Genomic DNA, 16,689 nt, shown 5'->3' on the forward strand with positions numbered 1-16,689 from the left:
TATTTGTCTTTTTCTAGGGCACATTTACTGAGGTATTCATCTGTACATTTTATGAAATAGTATCAAACAAATTACATATATTTAAATAGTAGTTATTATCATACAACATAGTTTATGGAGCTTAATAGTACATTAGCCAATTTATTTTATTCATTCTATTTTGCATTCACTCCAAATTGCCTAGCAATTGTTCTGAAAATGATAGGTGAAAAAATATACACATAAATTATATCACAGGTAGTGAATTTAAAGATATCTAATATTAAGATTTCTATGATATTTATTTTTGTTTCAAGCTTACCCTGTAACTAGTTCTCTATAAGCAAGGATTAGAGTGACAGATGAATAATACCATAGTCATTCTTATAGATGCCTACTCAGTTGTTGGAAGGACTGATGTTGAAGCTGAAACTCTAGTACTTTGGTCACCTGATGTGAAATGCTGACTCATTTGAAAAGACCCTGATGCTGGGAAAGATTGAGGGCAGGAGGAGAAGGGGACGACAGAGGATGAGATGGCTGGGTGGCATCACCGACTCAATGGATATGAGTTTGAGCAAACTAAGGGAGATAGTGAAGGACAGGGAGGCCTGGCGTGCTGCGATTCATGGGGTCGCAAAGAGTTGGACACGACTGAGCAACTGAACTGAACTGAACTGAACTCAGTTGTTGCCAGACTCAATTTATGTGAAGTTCTTCCAATATTTAAACCCTATTTCTCTCTTCTCCATTTTAAGCATTTTTCCAATTATGAAAATGTTTTCACAAATTATACTTTTATTAAGAAAGTTCTCAACAACTGTTTATAGGGTAATAAAAGGATGATAATTAAGCTAAAGAAAAGTTATAGGTGTTTTCTAAATTATCTCCTTATAATATGAATAGGAGAAAGGGATGGACAAACTACTTCAAAGACTTTTATTTTGATCTGTAAATCTTGAATGCATTGTCTTTCCCAAAATAGGCCATCAGACCTTCCTGTATCCACCATCTGGAATGATAGGTAGAAAGAAAAGTTATCACATTGTGACATTTAGGAGATTTTGGAGACATAATTATTAGTTGACTGTTAATGAAATGACTTATTGACTAGCAGCACAAGGGAGGTTGAACGTTGAATAGCCCCAAATAATCAATTGCATAGATGATAAGCTTGTGATTTAAAATTGTGTCTATTTCCATGAAGGCACAAAGTCTGCCCTATTAACTTCTGAAAGGTTTGTACTGGTCCTAGCTCTATTACTTGCCAGCTCTGCATACTTGAGAAAATTTGCCAGCCTCTCTGAGCTTCAATTCCCAAATTATAAATTGAGTAATATTAATAATATAACAGATAAATGGCCAAATGAGATACCCTTCACTAACGTCGAGAAAGGCAAATGAGAACAAATTATTTGATTAGACCAATGACTAGGTTTTCAGTCTATGTTTGTGGCTATTTTGTTCATGTTTTTGTTTATACAACAATAATTTTAACATCAAGTTTGAATCTCTTTTTATGGGGAAAGGTTTTATCAGCCAAGTCTGATTCCATTTGTACATCTGAAAATTCCTTCTGGATGTGGAGCCTTAGATCAAAGACTTTATTGTTATATTTTTATAATATAAAGAAAAAATTTAGTAGCATTAATTATATCTTTTGAAATTTGATTATAATCTATAGTGTCTTCAGTATTATTTCATCACACAGAATTTTATTCAAAGGAAAAACTCTTAGACACTAAAAATACAAACACAATTAAGCTTCCCAGGTGGCTCAGTGGTAAAGAATCCGCCTGACAATGCAGGAGACATGGGTTCAAGCCCTAGGTCAGGAAGATCCCCTGGAGTAGGAAATGGCAACCCACTTCAATATTCTTGCCTGAGAAATCCCATGGACAAGGGAGCCTGAAGGGCTACAGTCCATAGCGTTGCAAAAGAGTCAGACATGACTTGCGGGGGGGGGGGCGGTGTGGGTGTGTGTGTGTGTGTGTTAGTCCCTCAGTCACATCTGAGTCTTTGAGACCCCATGGACTGTTACCTGCCAGGCGCTTCTGCCTCTGGAGCTCTTCAGGCAAGAATACTGGAGTGAGTGGCCATTCCTTTCTCCAAGGGATCTTCCCGATCCAGGGATCAAACTCAGGTCTCATGCACTGCAGTCTGAGCCACCAGGGAAGCAACAGTTATGATGTATTACAGATGTTTTCAACAGTAGATGGCAGCATGCAAAAGAGGAAAAAAGTGTTCCCTAGTACTTGCTATGACTTACCTCAAACTGACCTCCTCTCTTTTATGCTAAGGACTCTAGGAAGGGAAGATGTAGGCTTAAATATTTGTTGCAAATTTAAATTTTGTGTTTCTGTGTAACAAAGCATAAAAAATAACCAGTAATCAAAATGAGTTAATTTAAGTCATAGTTGTCACAGTATATGATCAAAATATCTGTTTTGGAATTTTAATTGTTTATGCACACTCACTCATTTGGATATTTACCCTGCTAAAGGCAGATCAGTCTTTGGGATTTTGCAGATATGGGTTCAATTCAGTTCAGTCGCTCAGTCGTGTCCAACTCTGTGACCCATGAACCGCAGCACGCCAGGCCTCCATGTCCATCACCAAATCCCAGAGTCCACCCAAACCTATGTCCATTGACTAGGTGATGCCATCCAACCATCTCATCCTCTGTCATCCCCTTCTCCTCCTGCCCTCAATCTTTCCCAGCATCAGGGTCTTTTTTAGTGAGTCAGCTCTTCGCTTCAGGTGGCCAAAGTATTGGAGTTTCAGCTTCAACATCAGTCCTTACAATGAACACCCAGGACTGATCTCCTTTAGGATGGACTGGTTGGATCTCCTTGCAGTCCAAGGGACTCTCAAGAGTCTTCTCCAACACCACAGTTCAAAAGCATCAATTCTTCAGCACTCAGCTTTCTTTATAGTCCAACTCTCACATCCATACATGACCACTGGAAAAACCATAGCCTTGACTAGACAGACCTTTGTTGACAAAGTAATGTCTCTGCTTTTTAATATGCTGTCTAGATTAATCATAACTTTCCTTCCAAGGAGTAAGCGTTTTTTAATTTCATGGCTGCAAGTGACCACCTGCAGTGATCTTGGAGCCCAGAAAAATAAAGTCAGCCACAGTTTCCCCTGTTTCCCCATCTATTTCCCATGAAGTGATGGGACCAGATGCCATGATCTTCATTTTCTGAATGTTGAGCTTTAAGCCAACTATTTCACTCCCCTTTAACTTTCATCAAGAGGCTCTTTAGTTCTTCTTCACTTTCTGCCATAAGGGTGGTGTCATCTGCATATCTGAGGTTATTGATATTTCTCCCAGCAATCTTGATTCCAGCTTGTGCTTCCTCCAGCCCAGCATTTCTCATGATGTACTCTGCATATAAATTAAATAAGTAGAGTGACAATATATAGCCTTGACGTACTCCTTTTCCTATTTGGAACCAGTCTGTTCCATGTCCAGTTCTAACTGTTGCTTCCTGACCCACATACAGATTTCTCAGGAGACAGGTCAGGTGGTCTGGTATTCCCATCTCTTTCAGAATTTTCCACAGTTTATTGTGATCCACACAGTCAAAGGCTTTGGCATAGTCAGTGAAGCAGAAATAGATGTTTTTCTGGAACTCTCTTGCTTTTTCCCTGATCCAGCGGATGTTGGCAATTTGATCTCTGGTTCCTCTGCCTTTTCTAAAACCAGCTTAAACTTCTGGAAGTTCATGGTTCACGTATTACTGAAGCCTGGCTTGGAGAATTTTGAGCATTACTTTACTAGCGTGTGTTAGTTAAGTCATTCAGTCATGTCCAACTCTTTGCAACCCTGTGGACTGTAGCCTACCAGGGTCCTCCATCCATGGGATTCTCCAGGCAAGAATACTGGAGTGGGTTGCCATTTCCTTCTCCATACTAACGTGTGAGATGAGTGCAATTGTGCAGTGGTTTGAGCATTCTTTGGCATTTCCTTTATTTGGGATTGGAGTGAAATCTGACCTTTTCCAGTCCTGTGGCCACTGCTGTTTTCTCTATATTTGCTGGCATACTGAGTGCAGCACTTTCACAGCATCATCTTTCAGGATTTGAAACAGCTCAACTGGAATTCCATCACCTCCACTAGTTTTGTTTATAGTAATGCTTCCTAAGGCCCACTTGACTTCACATTCCAGGATGTCTGGCTCTAGGTGAGTGATCACACTATCGTGATTATCTCATGAAGATCTTTTTTGTATAGTTCTTCTGTGTTATTCTTGCCACCTCTTCTTAATATCTTCTGCTTTTGTTAGGTCCCTACCATTTCTGTCCTTTATTGAGCCCATCTTTGCATGAAATGTTCCCTTGGTATCTCTGATTTTCTTGAAGAGATCTCTAGTCTTTCCCATTCTATTTTTTTCCTCTATTTCTTTGCATTGAAGGCTTTCTTATCTCCTTTCTATTCTTTGGAACTCTGCATTCAAATGGATATATCTTTCCTTTTCTCCTTTGCTTTTTGCTTCCCTTCTTTTCACAGCTATTTGTAAGGCCTCCTCTGACAGCCATTTTGCTTTTTTGCATTTCTTTTCCATAGGGATGGTCTTGATTCCTGTCTCCTGTACAGCATTACAAACCTCCGTCCATAGTTCATCAGGCATTCTGTCTATCAAATCAAGTCCCTTAAATCTATTTCTCACTTCCACTGTATAATCATAAGGGATTTGATTTAGGTCATACCTAAATGGTCTAATGGTTTTCTCTACTTTCTTCAATTTAAGTCTGAATTTGGTAATAAGGAGTTCATGATCTGAGCCACAGTCTACTCCCAGCCTTATTTTTGCTAACTGTATAGAGCTTCTCCATCTTTGGCTGCAAAGAATATAATCAATTAGATTTCGGTGACCAGATCCAATTAAAAAAAAAATCTTGAATGTCATTCCAGAAACATCACATTTTGTCTTGTCTCTTTCTGTCCTATTGCTCTTCAGATGAGAACTACCTCTTCTCTTTTGCATCCTAAATCACTTTGAGTTGCAGATCTAAGCTATGAAACATCTAAGAGAAATACACATATTCACCTCACATAAAATTTTATAAACTTCTTAGAAGGCACATAGGAACCCCAAAGTTAACCCGTGCATCCCAGAGAAGTTCATTCAGAGGATTTGCAACCCCAGTCCCATCTGGTGATTTCCAACTAAATATTTTCTGCAGGACTTTCCATGGATAAATGAGCACTTTGAAAGGTAATTTTGTGATTGGAATATTACAATTGCTGTCTTTCCCAAAAGTAATTGTGATATCTAAGTAATGCAAACGATGTTCTATCTTTCAAACCCAAATGGTTTGAATCACTTTGTGACTAGTATACATTAGTTTTATGTATACATGTCATAAGCAGAAATAATCTGATGTCCAATCCTTGCCAAAAGGCGGAAGCAAAATTCATATTTTCTTTAATCTCTATCCAGAAAATATTTAATTTTGAACAGTCTAGTGTTTTTTAGAGCTCTGTGATTTCTTAGAGGTGATAAGTCTCTCTTGCCCTCTTTTGTACAAAAGAGAAACTAAATGAAACCCATAAAAGCTCAATAAATGCCCATGTTTAGTGTGTGCCAAAAGTGAGATTAAAATTCAAGTATTCTCATTTTAAACTGTATGCTTTCTTTCTAGACTCTTAAATTCTTCAGGTGTTCACATTATGGGGAATTGACAATTTTAATTTTCAGAAATATATTCTTACTAGGTAAAGAAATAAATTCTTGAAAATAAAATATCCCCGAGTTTTTAAAAAGTTCTGGGTGGTAATTGTCATTTTAATGCATGCATGCTCAGTCATGTCTGACTCTTCTGTGACTCCATGAACTGTAGCCCAACAGGCTGTCCATGGGATTTCCCAAAGGGTTGCTGTTTCCTTCTCCAGAGGATCTTCCAACCCAGGGATCAAACTCAAGTCTCCTGCATTCCTGGCAGATTCTTTACCACTAGTGTGAAAATGAGGCAGGGTAGGGAGAGGACAGTATACTTCAAGGTTGGGGCCAAAATAAGCATACCGAGACAACCCTCAATCTTACTGTTTTGGAAATCCTCATCTGGGTTGTTCTCTGCTGGTTCTCAGTTCTCTGTATTTTACCTTCTGCAAATGGCACCATCTCTGTCAGCTCCTTCATAGATACAAATGTGTTCTCCATCCTACTAATTGCCATCTTGTTCCCCTTCCTAAGAGTAACTGTGTCTTAATAAGAATGCCAGCAGAAGGTAGCAGGTAAAATTTCTGAGAGCAGAATTCCACACCTGAAAGAGCAGCTTTCTGAATTCTCAGCTTTGTTTGGCTATACTTAACTAAGTTGGCCATCTATGGTGTTTTAATAGCTCATATCTAATAGCTTAATCTACTTTCAGGATTGATCTCTGAGTCTTCGGTCTCCCCATGCCTCTTTATGCTGAGTCTTCAAAATGCACAATAGTAGAGCCAGAAATAGAATAAACTTTAAATTACACATACAGAATGACCCTTGTGGCAACTGAGCAGAGGAAAAGAGGGTTAAATTCACTCTTATCTTTTACATGCCTACAGGGCCATATTTGCTGTTGTGTAAGTCTCTGGGAAAAGCAGTCAGAAGTTTTAGTATTTTGCTACCTCTGCTACTGCATTCCCACAGGGCCAGTGCCCTATTTCTTACCATTATTCATTGTCGTTCTGCTTCTAAATAGCAGTACTTCTGAGGCTGATTGTGCAGTACTGCGGATGCTGCTTTACTTGAGCTAGAATGACATTCCAGAAATGCTGTCACTGAGGATGCACTTCTAAGAAGGATGGTATTTTGCTGTGAACAAATGAGATCATACATTATATTTAGGATTCACAGGGAAGGCAACTGCTAATGGGTGACAGCCTGGATCCGAACTTTATGGTTTATTTAAGTTGCCTTAACAGCAGCTTTTCTTTTTCCTAGGTAATAAACATTCTTAATATACTTAATCATTTCATGCATTTGATCATGCAAAAAAGTTATAATGTTTAATCAGATTAAACCAGCTAGTAGCATTTTCATATTTGTGATACCCAGATTGCTGAGATTTTTTAAGTTGGATTTATTGCTCATAGTATATCTTTTAGTGAGTCTTGTAGGGGCTTAAACAAAGCAATTGAGGATGGTTTTACTCATTCCCCACCACTCAATTTTAGACAGCAATGAATAACAGGCTTCAAATAGATGATCCAAAATATAATATGCTTGTTTTCATAGGCTTATTTTATTTTAGATCTCAAAAATAGTGACTTACCACCTGAGAAAATTATTTTCTGTGGTTAAGATCTGGATATCTAGTTCTTTTAAGTTTGACTTTCCTAGAATTCAATTCCATTGAATTTCATATTTCTACTTATTCTGTTTCTAGCACATTTAAAATTAAAACTGGAAACTCTTCAGTGATACAGTCTTAGTCTTTCACATAATTTCAACCTATCTCAAGGTACAACTATATATTTCTCAAAGCAGAATTTTGTGTGTGGGGACATGAAAAAATAAAATATCATTTACAATTGTTACTTTTAAAAGTTATTTTCTTTCACTAGTGGCATAATGTGTTTTTGTGAGTTGTTTAAATATATTTTTCTTCTAGAGAAAGCATGTCTTTTTATGGAGCTACTGTATATTTTTACATTCTTAATTTTTCAAAAACATTGAAATGCATTTACTTTAAGAACATGAAAAACATTTTAAATGTATCACTCTCTTCAAAACAACAAATAGAAATAATGAAAGAAAAAATATCTTACCCCACATTACAGTAAATTTGGTTAGCGAGAAGATGGAGTTTTACAGTAATAGCTTTTAAGCAGCTTATCTAATTTTAAAATAGGGCATATTGCACTTTGTGTGAAACTGAGAGGGAAGGATACATTTCAATTTGTTTAAATGGCTTTGACAGTGAGGTTTATCAGTGCTCAATTTAATTTTGAACTTAATACCTTTTTTGCTAGATTCTTTCTCCCATTTTCTATTCTTTATCATTTTGATTGTTTTAGAATCTCCCAGAGAGATGTTATGGGGAGGGAGGTGGGAGGGGGGTTCATGTTTGGGAACGCATGTACACGCGTGGTGGATTCATGTCAATGTATGGCAAAACCAATACAGTATTGTAAAGCAAAATAAAGTAAAAATAAAAATTTTTTTAAAAATTAAAAGAACCTTTTCTTGTTAGGGAAGGAAATGTTTAAGATATCCACTGGTTTGGAAAAAAGTTAACTAAGTAAGCCCCATAAACAAGCCAGCACAAACCAATTTGTAGCCTCTGGTTGCTAAGGAGTTTGCTGCTCATCCTCCCAACAGTCCTGGGCAGTCTGCTAAATTGAAAGGATCACTAAAGCTTATTTGAGAAAAATAAGGGTGCATAAGCAGTGATCGCATCCCACATTCAGGATAGTGGCAATTAGGTTGTACTGATGTGGTTGCTTGTATAATTGGAATTTTCAGTATGTGGTTTGGGTAGAAGTCTGCTCTAAGGACTCCCTATTAGATGTATCTAAAGTGTTTTGAGCAATGGTCAAATGTGCTGGATGTCTATTTATTCAAAGCTACATCCTGCTTGCATAAAGACTATGTGAGGGTTCTTAATTCAATGACATCAGACTTGAAACAAAATGGAAACACTTTTGAGTTCTCTGGTCAGGAACATTACATCAGCGCATTCATTTTTATTGATCTTTTAAGCCAAAAATGCTTGTTCATCTCACCACTTCCTCTAGTTTAAGCGAATTTTTTTCTGAGCAGAGTTTTACCAAACTCTGAGGTTGCTGTTGTCATTCACTTTTTCTATTCCAATTATATCCTTACTCTGAAAGATGGACATTTGTTACTGAAAACAATGTGCATGTCTTTGTGATTCTGATTGAGTACACATTAACTGAAGGTAATTTAGGGGAGTGGCATTAAAGCTTCTATGTTGTTTTCATTGGAAATTAATTCAAATTGTGAAGTTCAAACTGTAAATCACAAATTTCTTACATTCTTCGTTCTCTAAACCAGCAAAACATTTGCTGATTTGATGATGATACCAACGGAATTTTATTCAACTCGAAAAATCCACCCAAATTGGAAGAGTAGAGCAGAAAAAGATCTTAGAATTCATCTACTAACCTCTACTCTCTAGGTAAGGAGTCACAGAAGCTTAGTGACTTTTCTTAGGACACAGAAATGTTTTTAGTTTTAGTTTATGTGTTTTCTATGTGAGGAAAAGTTCTTTCAGGTAGAAACTGAAATAAAATATTCTTGAATTCACATCATAATCTGACTTACTTAAGTAACTCTTTACAGTCTTTAATGCAACTTCCATTTAATTTCTGTATAAACATATTCAGATACTAGAGACTAGCAAAATTTAATTTTGACAGATAAAACTCATAAGACCCCTTTTTCTCATAACTTTGTTTTAGCATATCATGATCATAACTGCCTGTGGGGACATAGATAGTTTGCATGCCTTGGACATTCCAGGAGAGAAAAAGCATGGTCTTTGTATTATTTTGTATGTGAATGAGAACTTTAAATTGTCAAAGTACAGATAGAATGGTGACTTTTATAGATTTTCAGCTTTTTGACAATTCAGTCATATTTTTGATGGTTAGAAATTCTATCCTAGGAAATTGTGCTGTGGGAGGTGCTAAGAGTTCTGTGCCCATCAAATCTATGTATGTGCCTTTTTTATATGGTCAATTGGAAATGCAGGGGGTATTTAGATCAACTTTTTTCATTGTCATATGTCTTTTTCCCAGTTATATAGACTGATCTTGAACAGCAACAGAATAAAGTGTTTGGACTCAAGACCAGAGATTAAAGTTTATTGTCTGTATAAGGGCTAGTAAAAAGAGCCATAATTATTCAAATAATCAAGATGAGAAGTGAAGATCTAAATTAAAGTTGAAGCCATAGAGGTGGAGAGGAAGAAATGGGTACAATAAATATTTTATACCCGTAATCTAGAAACTGAATGATGACAGCTTTCTAAAGTAATAAAAGTGAAATCTCAGTTGATTCCAAAAAGTCTAATTTGTGCAAGTGGGTCAATATCTTTCAACATGTAGTGGTTAAGTATGTAAGCAATTCAGACCCAGTACTTATTAGTTATGTGAATTGAGGTGGGTAACTTAACTTTTTGTGCATCAGTTTCTTCATCTTCAGTGTGGTGATATTATTAATATCTCCCTTATGAGATTGTAGAATGAGAAAGATATTACAAGTGTCAAGTGCAGAATAAATGTAGGAAAATGTTATATATTATTATTGTTCATAGAAATAAAGAATGCAAGAACAGATTAATAGAAGCAAAATGATTGAACACTTTTATAAGGTGAATGGGAAACCTCTTTGGGACATTCAGACATAAATGTCCAATAGTAAATTTTGATTTATAGGTTTGGGAGCTATTCATGTGGAATTTATTAGTAATATTTTTGAAACTATGGCTTTGTATGAAGCCATCAAAAAAGACAGTATGTAATAAGAAGGGCAAAGTGTCAAAGATGAAGAAATGAGGAAAAAATATTGTGAGGTACACATCAACAATTAGAAAGGAATCACCAGACTGATAGGAAGAAAACTAAAGGGATACCGTGTCATGGGATTTAGGAGAGAAGTTTTAAGATAATGACAGTATTCAGCAGAACCAAATGTTAAATAAAAAGTAAAAGCACAGAGGTCTGTAGTGGAATTGTCAATATGGAGGTCATTGGCAGCTTCAATTTTAGCAGTGTCCATGCCTAGATCTCTGAGAAAGTGCATAAGCCATGAAGAGATGTGAGAATAGTAAAGACAAACTACTTTTCTAAGAGGGGATGACTGAGAAGCAGAAAATAGAGAAAAATGATAGCTATACAGAATGCAAAGTTTAGAAGGGTTTGATTTGTTTGCCTTATTTTCCTTTCTCTTTTAAAATACTTAATTTAAGCTGTCTTTCAAGTTCCCACCGATGGAATCATTTTTTAGATACTACAATGGCAATAAAACATAACAAGACATCTTCATGTACATAAGATACCTGACATGCTTTCCAACAGATGATTTTTGCCCTCTCAAGGATTAGAAGTCTATTCCCATGGGAAACTTGTCTGTATTAAACCATTCACTAAGTGTAAAATAAATGTATTTGTTTCCTGTTTCAAAAGAATATTTATATAGTTTGTGGAAACCTCATCAAATTTCTTAAACATATATAAGTGGTCTTCTGCTACTGTTTGATATCTGACTGATATCTGCTATCAACTCACATTGTGTGGTTGACTGTCATCTTATGCGACTCTTGAATTCTGACAAGCTTTCTGGTAGCTCAGATGGTAAAGAATTCCCTGTAATGCAGGAGACCCGAGTTTGATCCCCGAGTCAGGTAGATCCCCTAGAGAAGGGAATGGGTACACACTCCAATATTCTTTTCTGGAAAATGCCATGGACACAGAAGCCTGGCGTGCTACAGTCCATGGGGTCACAAAGAGTCCGCACGACTGAGTGACTAACACTTTCACTTTCACAAAAATCAGTCTTAGAATGTTTAGCCAGACCTATCTTTCCAGATACATCAGTGAATTAAGCATGATGTGTAACACTTTGGTCATCATCTAGCTGAAAACAGGCTACCCACTGTGTGTCCGAGATTCCGAGATGTCATGGCAAAAGGGATGGACACAGATCTTAGAAAGCAGAGATGCTGCTACTGTATATACACTGTCCACTCTAACCTGCTCTGGTTCTTATCAAAAGCATTAATAAATTAATATGAGTTTTTGAAATATCTAATACTGAATTTATTTGAAAGATATGCAATATTAGTGGAAATTGGTATGCTGTCAGCTGCCTATGAATATCTAGCAGTGAACCTTATTTTAGTCCTACAGGCCAGCAGGAATCTGCAATAATCATTTATGAAACATATTCCATCCCATGATTTAGATGGGTACATATATACTCCTATCTTTTAAACACAGACAGATGAAGATATAGGCTTTCTGGTTCTTGGACTGCTAAGTCACTTCAGTCGTGTCCGACTCTGTGCAACCCCATAGATGGCAGCCCACCAGGGTCTCCATCCCTGGGATTCTCCAGGCAAGAATACTGGAATGGATTGCCATTTCCTTCTCCAATGCATGAAAGTGAAAAGTGAAAGTGAAGTGAAGAAGTCACTCAGTCGTGTCCGACTCAGCGACCCCATGGACTGCAGCCTTCCAGGCTCCTCCATCCATGGGATTTTCCAGGCAAGAGTACTGGAGTGGGGTGCCATTGTGCTCTATAATTAATCTTCAGAAGCATGCTGCCTTGCTGCTTTTTATACACTTCTCTTTTTTTCCAACCCATTTTTTATTTTTATTTTTTTTACAAAATAAACTTATTATTTTGAAAAGCCATTAATTAGGAGTTTCATTGATATGAGAATCAAGTTGTCAGAGCTGGGCAATATAAAATTTGGAATCAAGGAAGTGGACTGTCAGATGGATCTAGTTTTCAGTAAGCAGGGACAGAGGTGATAAAGGTTTTGGTTTGAGGGCACATGAAGAGGTTAACGGGATTAACCTGGGTAGGGCAGTAAGAAGAGTGAGAAGACTGAGACAGACTAGACAAAGAGTCAAAGGCAGGGACAGATACTTATGATTTAAGGGAAGATTAGAAATTAAATAGGAGATTATTATAGGAAAAATCAAATTTCAATATGATATAGAGTTAGTTTTAACTTTATGAATTGAGGCCAACTGGTTGCATGATTGTATTTTATGACCTTTTTATGAAAGCATTATACAATATGTATATTTTTATTATATGTATCTTTTATCAGATAAGGTATGTTAACTATCTGTATCCTTTATTACAAGGGGCTAAAGAACTTTCAAAATGAGTGCACATACTTTTTTTAAAGCATTTCACTTACTTTATTGTATATTTTTATAACCCTCAGAAATTGCCTCTTTTATATAATTTATTTCATTATAGATCAGAAGACATACTTAATAAATTTTACCTTTTCCCCAATATTGTATGTCTTCTAAACTGTGAATATTTGTTACCTATTCATAGTCAGTTTTAGTGTTCTAAGAATTCAAGTCAGTGACCATGAGATAAAATTTAATTTGTAACACTGATGTTTATTAATTTTTTAAAGAATAATTAGTGTGTATGAAGGTTAGTGATGACCTTGTAAATTTTTAATGGCATATCTTATGTAAGTAAGGACCTTAAACTTAAATAGCATTCACACACCTACACCCACACCCCCACACACACATTGTTCTTGTTTGTGCATGTTCTGGATAAGAGTCTATTATTCACTTTTTCTGTGAAAACTAAAAGCAAAATAAGAAGTGCCAGAAAATGATAATAGTGTAGCACAAAAGAAATAAAGCAAAAAGAAATAACAGGACACCTAGCTTCAAAAAACAGAAGGAAAAACCCAAGTTTTTTTTGTGTGTGTTTTTTTTTAAATTTGGCCATGTCATACAGCATGTGGGACCTTGGTTCCCTGACCAGGGTTTGAACTCGAGCCCGCTACATTTAGAAGCACAGAGCTTTAACCACAGGACCACCAAGAAAGCCCCAACAAGTTCTAAGAACAACCTGAGTAAAACTGAGCAATGGATTCAATGTGCTTGAGACTCATTTTTTCCTAAATTTTAAAAGGAGAGAATGTTATTGGCAATAATCTCAAAGTTAAATACATACTATAATTTTTTTAAAGTGGTTTTTTTAAGACTCACTGGAACCTGCCTGGCAGTCCAGTGGTTAAGACTCTGCACTTTTACTACACCAATTCAACCTCCGATGAGGGAAGTTAGATCACGTGTGCTGTGAGGTGTGGCTAAATAAAGAAAAAGACATAACAGCTTGTAAATCAGCTTCTAGAAACAAAAGGTAGCAGTATTCCCATGAATAAGTTTTGAACCCCACCATCTTTAAATATTGCTTTAGTATCTGAAACATGCACAGTTTATGGAACAGTGTTGGCTTAGGGAAATGTGAAATTCATAGCACTAAAAGCTTAAAATTGTACTGTTGTTACAGATGCTGTATTTGTTAATATAAAAATGCTTAAGATGTTCAAGAGCAGAGAGGTAAAGGTCAAATTTAAAAGCTGTTTTAAATCTTGCTAAGTCGCTTCAGTCATGTCCGACTCTGTGTGACCCCAGAGACGGCAGCCCACCAGGCTCCCCGGTCCCTGGGATTCTCCAGGCAAGAACACTGGAGTGGGTTGCCATTTCCTTTTCCAATTTTAAATCTTATCTAAAGTTAAATTCCATAACTTAAATTCTAAAGTAACATAAAAATGTTTGATAATGTTGAAAGCCTATGTTAATATCTAGAAATAAAGTTTTTTTTCTTTTTAAACTCCCAAATGTAATTCTATATCTAAATAATATTTTTATAACATTTGACTTGTTTACATGAAAACATTAGTTCTAAAACTGCCTTTAGTATACTGGGGAAGGGATGTGACCAGGAAATTCTTTAGGAACTGCTGCTGGCTTATTAAAAAAAAAGAAGAAGAAGTCAGTTTCATATTTCATCAGTGTGGAAAATAGTTTCCTTATTCCTTCCTTCTGGAATCCCTTTCCTCCTTTAACTAGAATATGTGACTTGTAGACACAGGTAACATGTAATTGTGGTTAGAATAAAATGCTCTGAGTCAGACTTCCTGCATTTAAATTCCAACTCTACCATTTATTGATTAGGAGGCTTTTGGAAAGTAACTCAAAAATCTCTTTGCTTCAGTTTCTTACCTGAAAGGAAGAGAAATCAACTAATTCTACTTCATTAGTTTGCATTAATCATGAAAAAAAAATCAACAATATACAAAAGACATCTGGCACATAGTAATTACTCAATACATGTTATTTTGCTTAGGTTCTGCCCAACTTAAGTTCTTTGTAAGTTCAGCAGAAGGTTCTAGAAATGACTTGTTAGATTTTAACATTCACTAGAGGCATGTAGAAGAAATTAGTTTTAATGTAGTATTCTGTTAGTCCTGAGTGAGAACTGTTTGCCAAATTAGACACAAGAGCAGTCCCTTCTTTCAAAGCCAGAAGTTGTTTCTTGGTCAGTCAAAAGAGATTTTGACATTGATCATTTTAGATGTAGTGTATAGTATCAAGACTTTTCGGTCAACTAAGCAATATATCTCTCTCTACCTATCTATACACAAATGTACTATATTTATATAAATATAATTTCCCTGCTTAATCCAGTCTACTCAATTCTGAATTTCTGAATATACACAAAATTAATAGAACTTTATTGCTGTTCCAATGAACTAAAGATGTAATTGAAAAAAGGTACATATGTGAAAATGCATGATGGGGTATGTGTTAATACTAAAACAAGTCTATGAATGCCAAAAAGATTATGGCTCCATACATTAGGTGAGTTCAGAGTTTGGTTTAGAAAGAATGAATAATATTTGGACAGGCAGCAAAGGAACATTTTAGGAAGAAAGAAACATAAAAAGCCTGGTTGTCTGAGGGAAAGGACCTTTGAGTCAGACATAAGCAATCATGATAAACTCTAAATGCTTAGTTTTTGTGTTTAGTAAATGGTAGAAATGTTTGGAACTTAGGAGCACATGGCCAATGAATCGCTAAACAGTTGATGAGACCACCTGATTTTTGTCACCAAATTGATCTTTGTTCAATTTTCTGCTGTTAGATGTGTGATTTTAAGTTAAATATTTAATTGTCTATTATTTTTCTTTGAGTCATACACTTCTGGCAACTTCATCAGTTAACTTGTTTATCCTGTAAGCTGATTCACTTAACGTTTCTGGTGTACATGGCTTTTTATAGTTATGGCCTCATTATTTTGTGTTTAGTATTGTGCTGTAAATTTGAAAGTCACTGATGATCCTAGAATACAGCAGTCACTTGGGTATGTGGCAAGAGTTCCACAGATAATAAACATACTTTGATAAACAGCACTTTTTTAATCTATAAGAAAATATATATAAATAATTAGTAGTATATCAATAAAAATTGTGAATAGTTAATTTTCTTATGTAACACAGAACAAAAACAGATGTAAACATCTTATATATAAAATATTTTTAAGTAACTTCTCATTTAAGAAAAGAAAATGGTGTTTGTGGTTAATTAACAAGTAGTTTCTTATAGCATGAACTTTTATGTCAGAAAAAATTAAGGATTACATTTACTCTTTAAATATTTTCTTTAAATAGAATTTTTAAATTGTTTAAAAATGGATTATAATATTTTCCATCAAGGAAATAATATAAACACCCTTTTGATGGTATTTTTTTCAAAGTATTAGTCAATTCCATTAATCTATAAGGTGTCAATATTATTGTGCTCCTTTTTCATCCTATCAATTGATTTAGATTTGAAATCCTATAACTGCCAAAAAATATAAATTAAAAATGTGTTTCCTATTTTTTTCCTTTCAGGGAAATCTTGAGGAGTTGGACACTTTTCTTCCTCAGCATTAATTATTTTGAGGGAGGAGGCTGTACATTGGTAAGTCTCACTCATTCTAATGGCTCTTTCTAAAATTTAGCTAATAAAGTTGTGACTTGATGGTAATATAGAATAGGTAGGATTAAAAACACGTCAATATCATTGCTTGACTAATTAAAGGATGACTTTTTTCAGGCAAAAATAATAATCACTTTTTGGTTTTTGTTTTTTATTTAATTAATGTATTTCATTTTGGCTGCACTGAGTCTTTGTTGCTGCATGCGGTG

At 35.6% G+C, this 16,689-nt stretch overlaps 1 long non-coding RNA gene across 1 annotated transcript in view; it reads left to right on the forward strand.

Annotated features, from left to right (window-relative positions):
* LOC120860259 overlaps positions 1 to 16,455 on the forward strand; it is a 665,889-nt gene extending 649,434 nt beyond the window's left edge. The window contains exon 3 of the long non-coding RNA XR_005720290.1: positions 16,393 to 16,455. This is a non-coding gene — a long non-coding RNA (uncharacterized LOC120860259). The remainder of the gene's footprint in view (positions 1 to 16,392) is intronic.
* Positions 16,456 to 16,689: the final 234 nt, after the last annotated feature.

The sequence above is a fragment of the Oryx dammah genome, unplaced genomic scaffold (assembly GCF_014754425.2).
Source record: "Oryx dammah isolate SB20612 unplaced genomic scaffold, SCBI_Odam_1.1 HiC_scaffold_11050, whole genome shotgun sequence".
NCBI classification, from domain to species: domain Eukaryota; kingdom Metazoa; phylum Chordata; class Mammalia; order Artiodactyla; family Bovidae; genus Oryx; species Oryx dammah.